Source organism: Canis lupus, chromosome 20, assembly GCF_011100685.1.
Source record: "Canis lupus familiaris isolate Mischka breed German Shepherd chromosome 20, alternate assembly UU_Cfam_GSD_1.0, whole genome shotgun sequence".
Taxonomy (NCBI): Eukaryota; Metazoa; Chordata; class Mammalia; order Carnivora; family Canidae; genus Canis; species Canis lupus.
Window position 1 is genome coordinate 15618318 of NC_049241.1, and position 15222 is coordinate 15633539.

At 35.5% G+C, this 15222-nt stretch overlaps 1 pseudogene; it reads right to left on the reverse strand.

Annotated features, from left to right (window-relative positions):
* Positions 1-6019: 6019 nt before the first annotated feature.
* Positions 6020-6573, reverse strand: LOC100856701 (annotated as a pseudogene).
* Between the last annotated feature and the right edge of the window lie 8649 nt (positions 6574-15222).

Genomic DNA, 15222 nt, shown 5'->3' on the forward strand with positions numbered 1-15222 from the left:
CTAAATATTAATAAAGATCTATTTCTTCCATAAATAACAATAGATAGGAAATGAGCAATCGGATAGGGCTGTGTGCATCCAGATAAGCTCTTCATTAAAACCAAGTTTACCAATGGTAGTGTTGTCAGTTAAGATACCATGACACATACACAATGAAATCATATATAATTTAAACTGTCCTCACTTTACAAAATAGACAATTGAACAACTGTAATTGATTCATGTATTGCAATTTTCATTCCATTAGTTAGAATATATAACCAAAATTGGGGTTGTCAATCAGAAAAGTGAAGGCATGTTTTGTATTTCATGATATTAATTGGAGGAGGAAAAATCATTCTTTGTATTTAAATGTAACAGGGTTATACACATTTTAGGTAATACAATAGTGAATATACAAGTTCCCTCTAGTCATATAATTAGTTTCAGCACCTTGATAAATATATGAAAATAGGTTAATATGAGGCCCTGTGAAATAATTAGACTGGTTTTCATTTCATTTGAACTAACTTTATTGATTGTATTGCCTTTCAACACTATCATTTTTTTGTTTTTGTTTTGTTTTGACTCCTGTATTTACTTTTGTATTTTGGAGGACTCTGTTTTTATTCAGAGTCTATAAACCTGAATTACTAATCTAAGAAGGTCATATCGTATCTCTGGGTATCAATGGACTGATATATTTTAATAATGAAATCAGGGACAAAACACACTTAGATGTAAATATTCATGTTATTGAATTCAAATATAGGAGTCTTCCATATTAATCTTCTCCAAAAAATACTCTTTTCTGGGTATTTTTTTTAAAGACTCTATTCATTTATTCATGAGCGACACAGAAGAGAAAGAGAGAGAGAAAGGCAGAGACACAGGCAGAGGGAGAAGCAGGCTCCATGTAGGGAGCCTGATGTGGGAACGTGGGACTCTATTCCGGGACTCCAGGATCGCACACTGGGCTGCAGGCGGCGCTAAACTGCTGCACCACGGGGGCTGCCTTTTTCTGGGTATTTTTAATTCTTGAACTCGTTTATGACATTTTATATATTTTCTGTGGATTTATTTCAGATCTCTAATAGTCAGCTTTGAGCATCATTTCATATATACCCTAAGTATACCAGGTGATAAATAACATATTTATATTTCAAATATCAACTAGCATAGGTCCAGGTAGTTTCAAAGGAGCAAAAAATAAGCACATTTAAAAAAGATTTTTTTTATATATTCATGAGAGACAGAGAGAGAGAGAGAGAGAGGCAGAGACACAGGCAGAGGGAGAAGTAGGCAAGGAGCCCAATGTGGGACTTGATTCCAGGACTCCAGTATCACACCCTGGGCTGAAGGCAGGTGCTAAACCACTGAGTTACCCAGGGATCCCAATAAGCACAATGTTAAGGGAGGTATCAAGCCCAACTGATTATATAATGAGTCTTGATTATTATAAAATACATCTCATTTCCTAGCCTTCATGATATATTTGTTTTCTCCTTGTTATTCTTTTTACTAAAATAAAAACATTGTGGAAATTTTCAAATTATTATGCATGAATATGAGAGGTATACTTGACTTAATATAGGCCCATTCCTTATTAGCTGAACCATATGTAATTGCTCAAATTTGGCCATTTTTTGACCCACAAAAATGGTAACGTTACACAGTTCAACCAATTATATCATAGAACAAGATACATGGAAACAAGGTGGATGGGGCATGTAATACTTGAAGAACACATAGATTGAGAGCCCTGTATGTAAATTTAAGTTCCAGATTTAACATATATGTGTTCTGTGCACTAACTCCCTTAGCTTTAGAATCCTCAACAAAAAAATGGGAAGATTCATTCTATGCATGGTTCTTCACAATAAAGCATGATAAAAAATTCAAAGCTTTGTGAACCTAATGACTTCAATCATACGTGTCAATCATTTTGTGGACAGACACAAGATTTTAACGTACCTGACAGTCTCTCATTTCACTCCATATTAGTAGTAACTGCAGTCCTTCCTCATGTAGCTGTGGTTACTTTTGGTCCCAGGGAATCTTAGAGATGAAGAGATCACTGTTTTTTAGAATTAAAGAAGGACGAGAAACTATTTTTATTTTGCCTAACGCACACAACAGAAGACATAGTAGAAATGTGGTATGCAAACTCACCTCAGCATAATAAAATTTACTAAGACTTCCTCAGCTACATAATCTCCTATACCCTTCCCAATCTCTTGACCTGTCTAGTTACAACTCAAGCCACTAGTCAAGAAAGCCAAAGGGCAATTTTCCTGTATCTCTCTTCCCTAGCTTTGTCTCTGTGTAGATCTTATTTCTTCCAGCCAACCAAACATCCGTTTACTTGTTTTCAGTTTACCCATTTGTTCTATTCATTCCTAAAATGTTTGTTGAATTCACAGAATATGGCATGAAATCTGCTGAATACTGGGAATGAGAGATAATAAGCCAACTGCTGTGGGACTGAGGGATGGCCCCTCTGCAGGCACCAAGTCTTAAGGGAGTATTAAGATACCTTTTGTGAGAAGAACTACCGTGTGCAGGAGGCTGCCTTGAATATGATTTATGACAAAATAGGTCGCTATGTCATGGGGAAAAAAAACTTACTAGAAAAAACTATGTCATTATTTGTATAGCCACAGACCTATCAAAAAATGATTGTGGGGTGATTAGCAGATTAAAAAACCATATATGTCTTTGATGTTCTCTGTAATCTAAGAATCTTGATTCTATATCATTTTAGACTTAAGTTAGGAAAATATGCATAGCATTTGAGAAAATAGGAGTGAATATTTTGGGGCACAGTGTAGACCAGTGGTTTGCAAACTTTATTATGTAAAGAAAAGCCTTGAGGTATCATTTGCGCGGGGGAGGGTGGCACAAGTTGGGTAAGGGACAAGAGTGAATGAACAGAGCAGCCCACAGACTCTATCTCTTCCTGCTTTATTCACAGCACTTCTATGATTTTCTATTTTACATATATTGGCTTCTGTCTTATATTTCTTTTGTGCCATAGGACTCCATCTCTATACTATATCTGAAAAAAATAGATATATTTACTTGGCTCTAAGTGTTCATCTGCTAAAGCAAAAACTGAATGGTGTGGAGCTGAGCCATCTTTCCAATTCTGAGTTTTAAATCATTGTGAAATGAGTAGAGTTCAAACCATATGTTTTCTTTTATGAAATAAGTAGTAGAGGGAAACATTTTTTTTCCCCCACTCAGTAAGTTTGTTTCTCTGGCTCCTGTCAAAATTGAGGAGAAAGATTGGTAGATACAGACACTATAATTTCTGGTTAAAAATGTTCTTGACTGTGGAGGAACGTTGTTTAACTTTCTTGCATCTTACAGAAGCTTTCCGTCAAATTTTGAAATCAGGGTAGTATTAACTTTTGACCACAAAAATGGAGGTTAGCCCTAGCAGAAACAAAGGCTTATTTTGCTTACTATCATTGGTATGTCAATGTGGACATCTTGATAACTCTCTTTTCCCTCAAATGAAAGTTCCATTCTTCTTCTTCTAGTCAAATTCTCCCTCTTCCAGCATTTCAGGATAATCAGAGAGCCAAAATTAGATTCCCAAAGTGGACATTTAGTTTTTAACATCCTAATTTTTGGAAGACACATCAGACAATGACCTAATATTATGTGAGCCTGAAGACATTTCCTGCCCAGGCCACGCCTTATGAAATTTCCTACAGATGGCTGTATTTCTTGATCAAATAAAATTTTTTTTAGCTATATCATTGCTTTTGTTGCATTTTAAGTAAAGCATTCTAGTTCAAGAGAAATATCCCCTCCACCTTCATCGCTTTCACAATACTATGGGTCCAGATTAAAAAAAAAATCTACCTGGGTTTTTCTACATAATGCTATTTCAGTATTTCAATTGATAGTGCAATCAATACATCAGACTATGTGGCAGTTTCTGATGGAGACTATATCATTGTATTAATCAATCAACTTGTAGAGACATTCAAAGTAAATCCCCCTTGGCAGTCACAAAGTTAAGAGAGAAGGACAGAGAAAGGAAGCAGCACATCAAATAACACAAATCAAATGGGTTTAGAAGAAAAACAACAACAACAACAACTTTTAGAGGTCACTAGGAAAGGAATGTTACATGATAGTTCTCTGATTTGGTCAGTATTTTGAAAAACTACATTTCTTCTTGTGCCAAGTTTAACATATGTGCTTAAGCTATTGTACACTGGAAATATAATAGTAAGTTAGAAAAGGAACCTCCATTACCACTATTTTTTATGAGATTGCAGCTCCATAGTGCTGCTTATTCACTTATTAATGTCGTGTAATACCTGAAATCATAAATTATTTAGTAAGAAAACAGATGCATAAACTCATCTTTTGAAGCTTTGAAGTTGTGAACAATAGTAGCTTAAAAAGAAAAATATAAAGACTTATTTGCTTATCCCTACTTCATCAGGTTAAAGGAACTTAAGTTGACCTACTCTAATGCAACTCCATTAGGGAAAACTTTAATTAGAAAGAGTAAGACACCGTTTAACAATCAGAGAGTAAACACAGATCAGCATGGAGGTTCTGAGAAGTCTGTTTTTCTTACTTAGCTGAACAGAAAAATGTTTTACTAACATGGATGAAGAAATGAAAGTTCATTTTGCTTCCAATTTTCAACAAAGGAACACTGAGTAATCAAAGAAATAATGCTGACTGAAGCTTTGGAATGGTGATTATGGGGGTATGCTCTTTAAGCTTTTTTTAAACTGTTTTTTTTTAACTTCAAATACTCTCAAAATTAAAAAGATGGGAAACCATAACCATCATCCTATTATGGTATAAAATTATTGTCTCTTTACCCATCTTCCTTATCCACATACAAGTAGGCACTATAAAGTGCTTAATACATGGCCTGAGACCTATATGTTTCCTTAAAATAACATAGTATAGTTTAATATAGTTCTTCTTATGCAGATTTAATTTACACTGAGAACATTGACCTAGCATTTTTAATTTCTTCTCCATTACTTTTCTTTTTTATTTATTAATTTAGCTGTGTATAACTCTCATTCACTATTTCTATTGCATTATATTCCACCGAAAGAACCCACTGTATTTATTTTATTTATCACCTTTGTGGGACATTTGGCTGCTTTCAATTCTCTGTTTGTGTAAAACAATGCTAAAAAGAGCTTCCTGTATTTGCCACCATATGGTTCTATGCATGAGTTTTCCTTCGGGCTGTCAGGTTGTGGGATGGGGAGTAAAACCAGCAGTGATATTAGATTAATGCACACTTAATTTCATTAAATCTGATGGATTGCTCTCCAGAAAGTCTGTGCCAGTTTACATCTCACCAGCAGAGCCCCAAATGGTTCCATTTTTCACCCATCACCAGCAGCTAAAATTCTCTCACTTTCTAATTTTTGTCAATGTGATGGTATAAAATTATATCACACAATTATTTTAATTACCATTTTTTCTAATTACTAAAAACATGGACTTTCTCTTCATATGCACTTTCCTTTTTATTAAATTACATTTTTATTCCTTTTATCAAGTTTAATGTCTTTTGCTGTTATTGTTGGTGATTTGAAGGCAAGGTTTATGTATTCCACATAGTAATATCTTGTTTAAATTTAGATACTGAAAATATATCCTTTCAGACTGCTAATTTTGTCCATGATGTCCTATGTAAGAAATAAATCCATAATTTTGATCTGATTTAATCCATAAATATTTCACTTATTATTTATTACTTATTATTTTCTTCTTTCTTCAGGTTATCAGTCTTATGTATGTATGTATTTATATATTTATTTTTATGTGAGCAATCATTTGATTTATAAAAAGGTACAACAAAATTTAAAATGACACAAAATACAAATATCAAAATAATATCAAAAGGTGAGTGTATTTAACCATACTCAGCTCATAACAAAGCAAATGGGGAAGGGGAATAATTCATGCTATATAGTGTATTGCTAAATGAACTCACAGCAGAACAAGTTGATAAAGGCAGAGGAACTGGATCTTTAAAGAATTAGAACTGTGGGGCTCCAGAATCATCTGGCATTTGCTCAATGTTGTACCTATGGTTAGAAACATACATGATGAGAACTCCAGGGATCTTTCAGATCCTTCCTTTAAGGTATCGGTGGCTACAGGATAACATTTGTACTGAATTATTCTCTGTACTAAGTAGTCATCTGCATATGTTCCTTTGTATGTCCGTGGTAATTGTTCCAATCTTGGATACTTGGCAATCCTTAGAGCCACTTGATAACTTCTGTTCCAATCTCTCAGTTTCAGCCTATTACACAGTCAGTTATACAAGGGAAACACTTAGCATACGGATGGCTTATCACTGACTACTAAGTCATGTTTGTGTTTAATGGAAAAGTTGCTATCAACCAGGATGTGGTAAGGTGGGTCAGCTGTGTATTGTGTTGGGAGAATAAGCAGGAAGGATGTTGGGGGGACTTCTTTTTCCTTGGGTGCACTGAGATCTTTCTTTTCTTTCTTTTTAGGTTTTAATCTATCCTTCTCTTAAAGCCTCTGATCTCAGAGACTAAGTGTTCAGTTCATGGTTTCATACTTTCTTTTGCTTCCTTCTGTTCATGCCACACTCTTCTTGGTCCTTCTTCCTTCTCCTTCTCCTTCTCCTTCTCTTCTCCTTCTCCTTCTCCTTCTCCTTCTCCTTCTCCTTTCCTCCTCCTCCTCCTCCTGCTCCTCCTCCTTCTTCTTCTTCTTAGTCTTCTTTTAAGATTTTATTTATTTATTCATGAGAGACCAGAGAGGCAGAGACATAGGCAGAGAGAGAGAGGCAGGCTCCCTCTGGGAAGCCTGATAAGGGACTCCACCCTAGGACCCCCGGAGATCACGACCTGAGCCAAAGGCAGATGCTCAACCACTGAGCCACTCAGATGCCCCAGTCCTTCCTCTTTAAAACAAGTTTTTCATTTGGCTTCCAGGACTTGACTTCCTTTAGACTCATTTTAACCATGTCTCTGGTTAATCTTCAGACTCCTTCCTTTATTCTCTTTTTTTTTTTTTCAATTCTACCTTTCAGCATCCCCACAGCTCCATCCTCAGTTCTTTAATTTTTTTCCTATCTCTACTCATTGCACAGTAAATTGCATCCATTCTCAAGGTTATGATTAACATTACATGCTCATGAGTCTCAAATTCTGTCTCTAACCAAACCCTTCCTCTAATTCCAGGCTGGCACATCCTCAGTGAATCACAAATCAGACAGAGGATTCTATTGGAGAAGCAGAGCCAGGAGGAGATACATTGCTGCAGTCAACTGGCTTGTAGGATGCTGGACCCTGACCAAGTAAGAAATCTGTAAGGCAGGCTGTCAGAAATGGCAAGCTAGAACTCTCAGCCAAGGGCTCAAATTATTAACCATAGGAGCAATTTCTTTTTTATGGAAGCCTCAGCTTCACCTTTCAACTGACTAAATGAGGCCTACTCAGACTAGGTAAGATAATCTCTGTTACTTGAATTCAACTGATTATGGATTCTAATTGCATTTACAAAATAGCTTCCACAGCAATACGTAGGTTTTGTGTTTGATTGATTAACCAGTGACTCTAGCCTAGTCAAATTGATACATATAACCACCATAGTCACAAAGCATTTCTCAAAGCAAACTCTTAATTCCTTTGTCCTCCTCACCCTAAGCCTTCTCCTCACAGAGTTTACCCCATCCCAGTTTATGTCAAGAAGCATATTCTTTCCATCAGAAACAGTAGAGCGCCTGTCAGTCATTTTGATTTCTTATACTTTGCATCCAGTACACTGGCAAAACTTGTTAGTTCTATCTTCTTTTTTTTTTCTTTTAAAGATTTTATTCATTTATTCATGAGAGACACAAGGAGAGAGAGAGGCAGAGACACAGGCAGAGGGAGAAGCAGTCTCCATGCAGGGAGCTGGATGTGGGACTTGATCCTGGGACTTCCAAGATCACACCCTGGGCTGAAGGCGGTGCTAACCACTGAGCCACCCGCACCTGGGCTGCCCAGTTCTGTCTTCTATATCCATAATATGACCAATTCCTACCAGCACTAGGAAATATAGTTCAAGCCAAGATCAACCTATTTCCAGATTTATGGTAATAGCCTCCCAACAGATCTCTGCACCTTTAGGCTTGCTGAGCTTTGGTGTTTTGTCCATAAAGCAGGCCATATCCAGATCCTGCCAAGGGAAATCATGTCACTGTTCTCTTCAAAATGCCTAATGACTTCCTATCATAGGAAAAAAGTGAAAGGGAGAAAATAAAGGTTTGTTCCATGGATTGATGTCTTTTACTTTCCTTTCCTATAAGAATTTTTTAACTGGAGAAAGAAACTAACATATGTGCAATATTTGTTGTACCCTATACAAACTAAATGTTTTAATTAATAAGAGTAATATCTAATATTTATCAAGCACTTACTATGTGCCCTGGTACTGCTCCAAGAACTTTAGGTATTATCACAGTTAAGTCTGTGACAACACTGTGAAGCATTATCATGATTACCAGTTTTCATTCAAGAAAAGTGAGGTATAGAGAGATAAACATTTCACCTAAATTCACAGACATCATTAAGCAAATTTTTGTGGAAATGATTGGTATCAAAAATGACCAAATAAACACTGATGGGCTGTATAAATTACTTGAAACATCTTAGAAAGAACACTTTAAAGTGCTTGAATGTCTTCAGTATTGAAAACTAGGGAAACATGGGTCATACCTAGCCTGTTACCTGTTTTTTATAATAGTTTTTATTGGAACATAGCTACAATTATTTGTTTACATATTGTCTATGGCTGCTTTCATGGTAGGAGGCAAAGTTGAGGAGTTATGGTAAAGACCATATATGACCTGAAAAACTGACAATATTTTTTATTTAGCCCTTTATAGAAAAAAGTTTGCTGACCAACGCTTAGAAGAAAGTCAATGAAAATTATTATTGTAAAAAAGTGTTCTGCTTTCTTTCTATAGTTGTCCCAGTGTCCAGTTACCTTTGAGATGAAGACAGAATTTGGTCATGGAGTCATGAAAGCAAAATATTCCACCCGAAATACAAGTAGTCATGCCTTCTTACCAGGTGCTTACATTTAGGTAACAAATCTACTTAAAATCATTTAACAGAAATTGCAAGGCAAACTTTGAGTTTTCAGAGCCCTCTGGGAATCATTTGTTTGATTCATTGGCTGTTAAACAGATGTCCTCACATTAGAATTTCAGGGTCCATAAAATGTGATAAGAACTGGGAATGCATCTAAAACAGAGACCATTAAAGACCAGCTCTCTTCTTGTGAGTTTCTGTTGGCTCTTCTCTCCCCACTCCCCCCACCCCCCACCCCAGCCCTTTGTCTCTTTCTTTGCTCATTTTTGCTGCCCAGGTACTCAATGGAAAAGCTCTTGTCAATTTTCTTATCATTAATTAACTATTAACAATACAAGATTCATGTATTTTATGGTTCAGAAACATTAAAAAAATATATATATCTTTAGATTTATTATTAAAAGTAGAATTTCTTGTAAGGTAAAATAGGTATTTAGAGGAAGTTTCTACTTAGGTGCTAGTTTCAATATAAGCTATTATAAAAATAAATGAGTTCCTGTTGATTTATATTCTTGTTATATGGTAAATACTTTATTAAAACCTATTGCATAGGGACGCCCACGTGGCTCAGTGGTTGAGCTTCTGCCTTCTACTCAGGTCGTGATCCCAGTGTCTTAAGATCAAGTCCCACATCAGGCTCCCTGCATGGATCCTGCTTCTTCTCTCTCTGCTTATGTCTCTGTCTCTCTCTGTGTCTCTCATGAATACATAAATAAAATATTTTTTAAAAACCCTATTGCATAGTATATTATTTAATAAATATGGGGAATTAATGGATACTAAATGAGCTGTTTTAAAATATTTTTGTAGTTTAAAAGAGAAAAAAATCCTCTTCCCCACTGGCATCACACTTAATCATATATTTATTTTTATTTGAAACATCTATGTCTGAGAAGTCTATATATGAACTTACACAATAACTAAACTAGAAATTTTTTCATTTATCAAACATTTACTCAAAAGTTACAAAGTTACTTTCTGCAAGTGACTGAGGATACAAAAATGGTTCAAAATTTAAATAATATAATCACTAAAAATAGTAATATTGACAGCAATAATTATCAAAATATAGGGGCAGCAGGCAAAATTATATTCAGAGAACTACTTCTGGATTTAAATTTTGTCATTCTTGGGAAGCCGGGGTGGCTCAGTGGTTGAGCATCTGCCTTTGGCTCAGGTCATGATCCTGGAGTCTTGGGATTGAATCCTGCATCAGAGTCTGCAGGCAGCTTGCCTATGTCTCTGCCTCTCTCTCTGTGTCACTCATAAATAAATAAAATCTTTAAAAAAATAAATTTTGTCATTCTTACCGGAATGAAACATAAAGAATTCAGCTCAAGAAGAAAAACAATAAGAAAACAAAATTAAAATAAGGAAGAAAACAGGGGTGCTTGCATGGCTCCACTAGGTTGGTCATCTGGCTCTTGGTTTAGGCTCAGGTCATGATCTCATGGGTCCTGAAATCTAGCCCTCGGTGGGCTCTGCTCTCAGCAGGGAGTCTGCTTGAAATTCTGTTCCTCTCCCCCTCCTGCTACTCACGTGCACACAAGTGCACACACTCTTTCTCAAATAAATATTTAAAAAAAAGAAAAAAAGGAAATTAAAAAAAAAACAAAGAAAAAGCTAAAAACTACTGTTTTTTTTTTAAGTGAAAAATAGTATTCTTAAATCTAAGTGTTGGATTTTGAGGGATGAAGGGACTCAACACAACATGAATATAAACAGTTTAAACAGTAGAAGATGATCTCCAGACCAACTGAATCAATTAAAAAGAGAAAAATAAACAAAAGATGGTAAAGAGGATCTAAGAATACATAGAAAGCAGTTAAAAATAAATATTAAGTGAGACTATGCAAATACATGTTGCTCTATGGTAACTTCATTTCAAAAGGCTATATTACTATAGTTTTCAAAGCCACTCAGTTAAACCCCGAACTGGTAACTTTACCTACAAATTGTCTTTAAAATTCTTTAAAATATTTTTTAAATAATTTTACACATATTAGCAGGAAGAGAAAGATTCTTCTATCCTGAGATAAAGTAGAAAGCAATCTTCATTTAGATTTTAACTAGCAGTTGAAAGCCAGAGAGCTTGTAGAATCTCTTTGGTGGCTAGTGTTTTTCTATTTTTTTTTGTTTGTTTCTCTCTTTTTAACTCTTAAATAGACTTTACGTTTTAATGGATTTTTAGGTCCACAGAGACAGAGATCAGAAATTAGAGGGAGTTCTCATATACCCCCCTCCCCACATGCATAGCTTCCCCCACCCTCAATATCTTTGACCAGAGTGAAACATTTTTTTTTTCCAAATTACAAAGCTACACTGACAGATCAGAATCATCCAAAGCCTATAGTTTACTTTAGGTTCAATTCTATGGGTTTTAACAATAGTATCATACAAAATAGTTTCCCTACCCTAAAAATCTTTTGTGCTCTCCCTATTCTTCCTTATTTCTCCCCTAATCCATGACAATTACTGACTTTTTCTGTCTACATAGCTTTACCTTATTTAGAATGTCATATAATTAGAAATATAGTTTCTGGCCTTTTCAGATTGGCTTCTTTCACTCACGAATATGCATTTAGGATCCCTTAATGTCTTTGCATAATATTCCATTGTCTAGGTGTACATTTTATTTATCAATTCATATACCTATGAATTGGACATCTTGGTTCCTTCTAAATTCTAACAATTACTAATAAAGCTGTTATAAATATCAGAGGGCAGGTTTATTTAGACACAAATTTTCAACTTCTTTGGAAAAATAAAAAAGAGTACTATTGTGCAGTATTTTTTAAAGAAATTTAATGGTAACAGGGTAATGGGTATTAAGGAGGGCATATGATGTAATGAGTATTGGGTGTTATATACAAATGATAAGTCACTGACCTCTGCCTTGAGATTAATAATACATGATATGTTAATGAATTGAATTAAAAAAAATAAATAAAATGAATGTTTGTTTTTTTTTAAAAGAATTTAACTGTGAAAAATTTTTGATAAGACTTGATTTCTCTAGTTTACTATAAATACCAGAGCTCTCAATTATATTATACCCAACCATCTTACATTTATGTTGCTTACTTTGGGCATTTGAAATTTAACTACAGTAGCCTAATGGAATTTTATATATCTTAGGCAAGAGAGAGGCATTTTTTATCTAAGAAAGAAAAATATATAAAATATACTTATTTTAATTCACTTCTGATTTTGGGAAACTAGTCTGAGGATCCCTGGAAAAGAAACCTCTGACATTCATTAGGAGTCTTCAGGAGACTGCAGAATATTTTTCTTTAGGGCTCTTTAATGGTGAAATTGATTCATTTTCTGGTCATATTTTCATAAGAGTGAGACAGTGGCTTTAGACCTGGTTTTGGCCTGAGTGTTGCAGAAAACAGAAATTTCCTGTCTATTTCATGATTTTGTGAGGAATATATAAACTAAAAGAATATAAAGTATAAGGAATATATAAACTAAATAAAACCTTCACCTGCTACAGATATTAAAGGAAGTTCTGAGTTTTTTCATTCTATACTATACTAATATAACTCTGAAAAATAGTCCTAACTTCTAAAATAGTCTAGGTCCAGTTTATCAAAGGGCATTCCTTTAGATGATAGGATGGACTAGACTAATAAATTATGAGGATTTTATTGGAGATATTGCTTTGGAGTCACTCTGTACCTGGAGATGCCATGCCACTTTGAAAGAATACTTATTTATTGCTACGAACTTGTTGTGGTGGTAGTCTATTTTATACTGGCAGAATCTGTTGACTGAGAGTGTAAGATGTTAAAAAACCAATAATAGAGCTTGTTTAGATAGCACCAAGAGGATGACACGAGGAAAGAGATATGGTAAAAATTTGGCTTTGCCTCTAGGTAGAAATGCAGCTCCTTGTTGAAAAAAGAGTGACATTTTCTAAGTAACAATTATCTGCACAGATATGTGTCTTAATGACTAAATTGCATGTGAAAATGGCATACAGATCTATCAGGGAGTATATGCATAGTTAATTATGTCTGAAATAATAAATGTATGATTTTTCATAGGATAAGGTAAACAGCCAATTAAAATAAGATATGATATACACTTTCTCTACTCATTAGTCAAAGCATAAAACATTTTAACATTGCCTCAATAATTTACTTGTGTTAGAATAAAGGGAAATGCTTAAAACATTAATAGGGTACTTTACAATCTTGAAGTCAATAAGTTGTTATATGATAGTTATGTAAATAATTCACAACTCCATTCAGCAGAAGAGGACAAAGACTTTTCTGCACAGTGCAAATACTTAAATATGCTATAGCTTTCTCCACTGGGTCAAGCTATCTTCAATGGCTTCTCACAGATGAAGCCTGGAGACATTTTTATGCTAATATTCTACTTACATTTCTCTCCATGGATATATTACTATTATTATAAATACTATTAGCTGAACTTTTACTTACTGCTACTATGATCTGAGCTCTACTCAGGTGCTATGCAAAGGGACAAGTAAATGCTCCGTGATCACACTTAGTCTCGAGCAAAAATAAAATAGAGATTAGCAAAAATAAAATAGGGCTTATATAAAATAGAGTTTAGCAAAAACAAAAAAAAATAACAAATAACTTATATGTATATCAGATAAAATTCACTTTCAATATTAAAATTTCAGTAGACTTCATGATTTAGTATGCAAGAGAAATCTTAGTTTTCTAGAATAATTTGACCCAATATAATTCACATAATAGATTATGTGCCTCAAATGTGTGATACAAGTAAGAGATCAAGAAGGTAAAGGACAGCTATAAATTTTGGGGCTGAGGCAAGATGGCAGAAGAGTTGTGACCTAGTTTCATCTAGTCCCCTGAATTTAGCTAGATAACTATCAAATCATCCTGAACAACTATGAATTCAACCTGAAATGTTAAGAAAAGAATGGCTTGAATTCTACAAATGGAAAAGTGACAACTTTTTGTAAGATAGGAGTGTGGAAAAGCCAAAACTAAGGGGATATATCAGAAAATAAATGGTAGCAGGAGGGAACCTGCATAAGCCAGCTAAGGGAAAGTAATACAACTCTGGAGTGCAAAATTGGAACCTTTAGAAATCTACTCCAATGAGAGACTTCCCTGCCTGAAAGGTGCTCAGTGGTAAAGTGGGGCAGATGGGAAAGTAGGGTCTCAAGATTCCTGGAATCACAGAAAGCAGAAGCGCCTGAGCCAGCAGAGTTCCCAAGCATTGGAATAGGACAACTGGTTTAGGTCAGTAAGTCTGGAAGAGGTTTCTCAGCTCAGTTGGCCATAAAACTCAGACCATGGCCCCATTGGGTGACCACTGTCCTTGTTGGGGCCCTGCAAAGAACTGGAACACGGCAACCCTCTGCCTTTCCCTGGGGAAGGTTGGAGCAGGTGTGCACAAGACTGAGCAAACACTCTCTGTGCAGGGGTCTGTAAAGGACAGAAATGAGGGGACCCTCTTCCTTCTTCTGGGAGGATCGTTGTGGGCACACACCGTAGGAGTCTTCAGAGTTTCACAGATACAGTGATCCTTCAATTCTGATGCTGGAGGTCCTGAGTGGCCATTTTTATTCTCACCCTCTAAAGAGGCATGAGAAGCCTTCAGGGACAAAAGCCAGAGAACAACCAGCTTACACCGAGTCCAGCCCCCTGGCAAGGAGCAGTGCAACTCTGCCCAAGCAAAGACATCTGAGAATCAGCACAGAAGACCCCTTCCCCTGGAAGACCTGAAAAAAGAGGTGAACACCAAGTTTACAAACCAAACAAGACTGTAAAACTAAATAGTATTTAGTATTTAGAACTCCAGGTTTTCTCTTAGGATTCATATATCTTTCAGTTTAAATTTTTCAGTTCCTTTTTTTTTTTTTTTCCTTTTTGACTAGTTTCTTATTTTTTTTAAAGATTTTATTTATTTATTCATAGACACACAGAGAGAGAGAGAGAGAGGCAGAGACACAGACAGAGGGAGAAGCAGGCTCCATGCAGGGAGCCCAATGTGGGACTCGATCCTGGGTCTCAGGATCACACCCCAGGCTGCAGGCAGTGCCAAACCACTGCGCCACCAGGGCTGCCCACTAGTTTCTTATTTTATCAACTCTTTGTTTTTAAGTCTTTTCTTA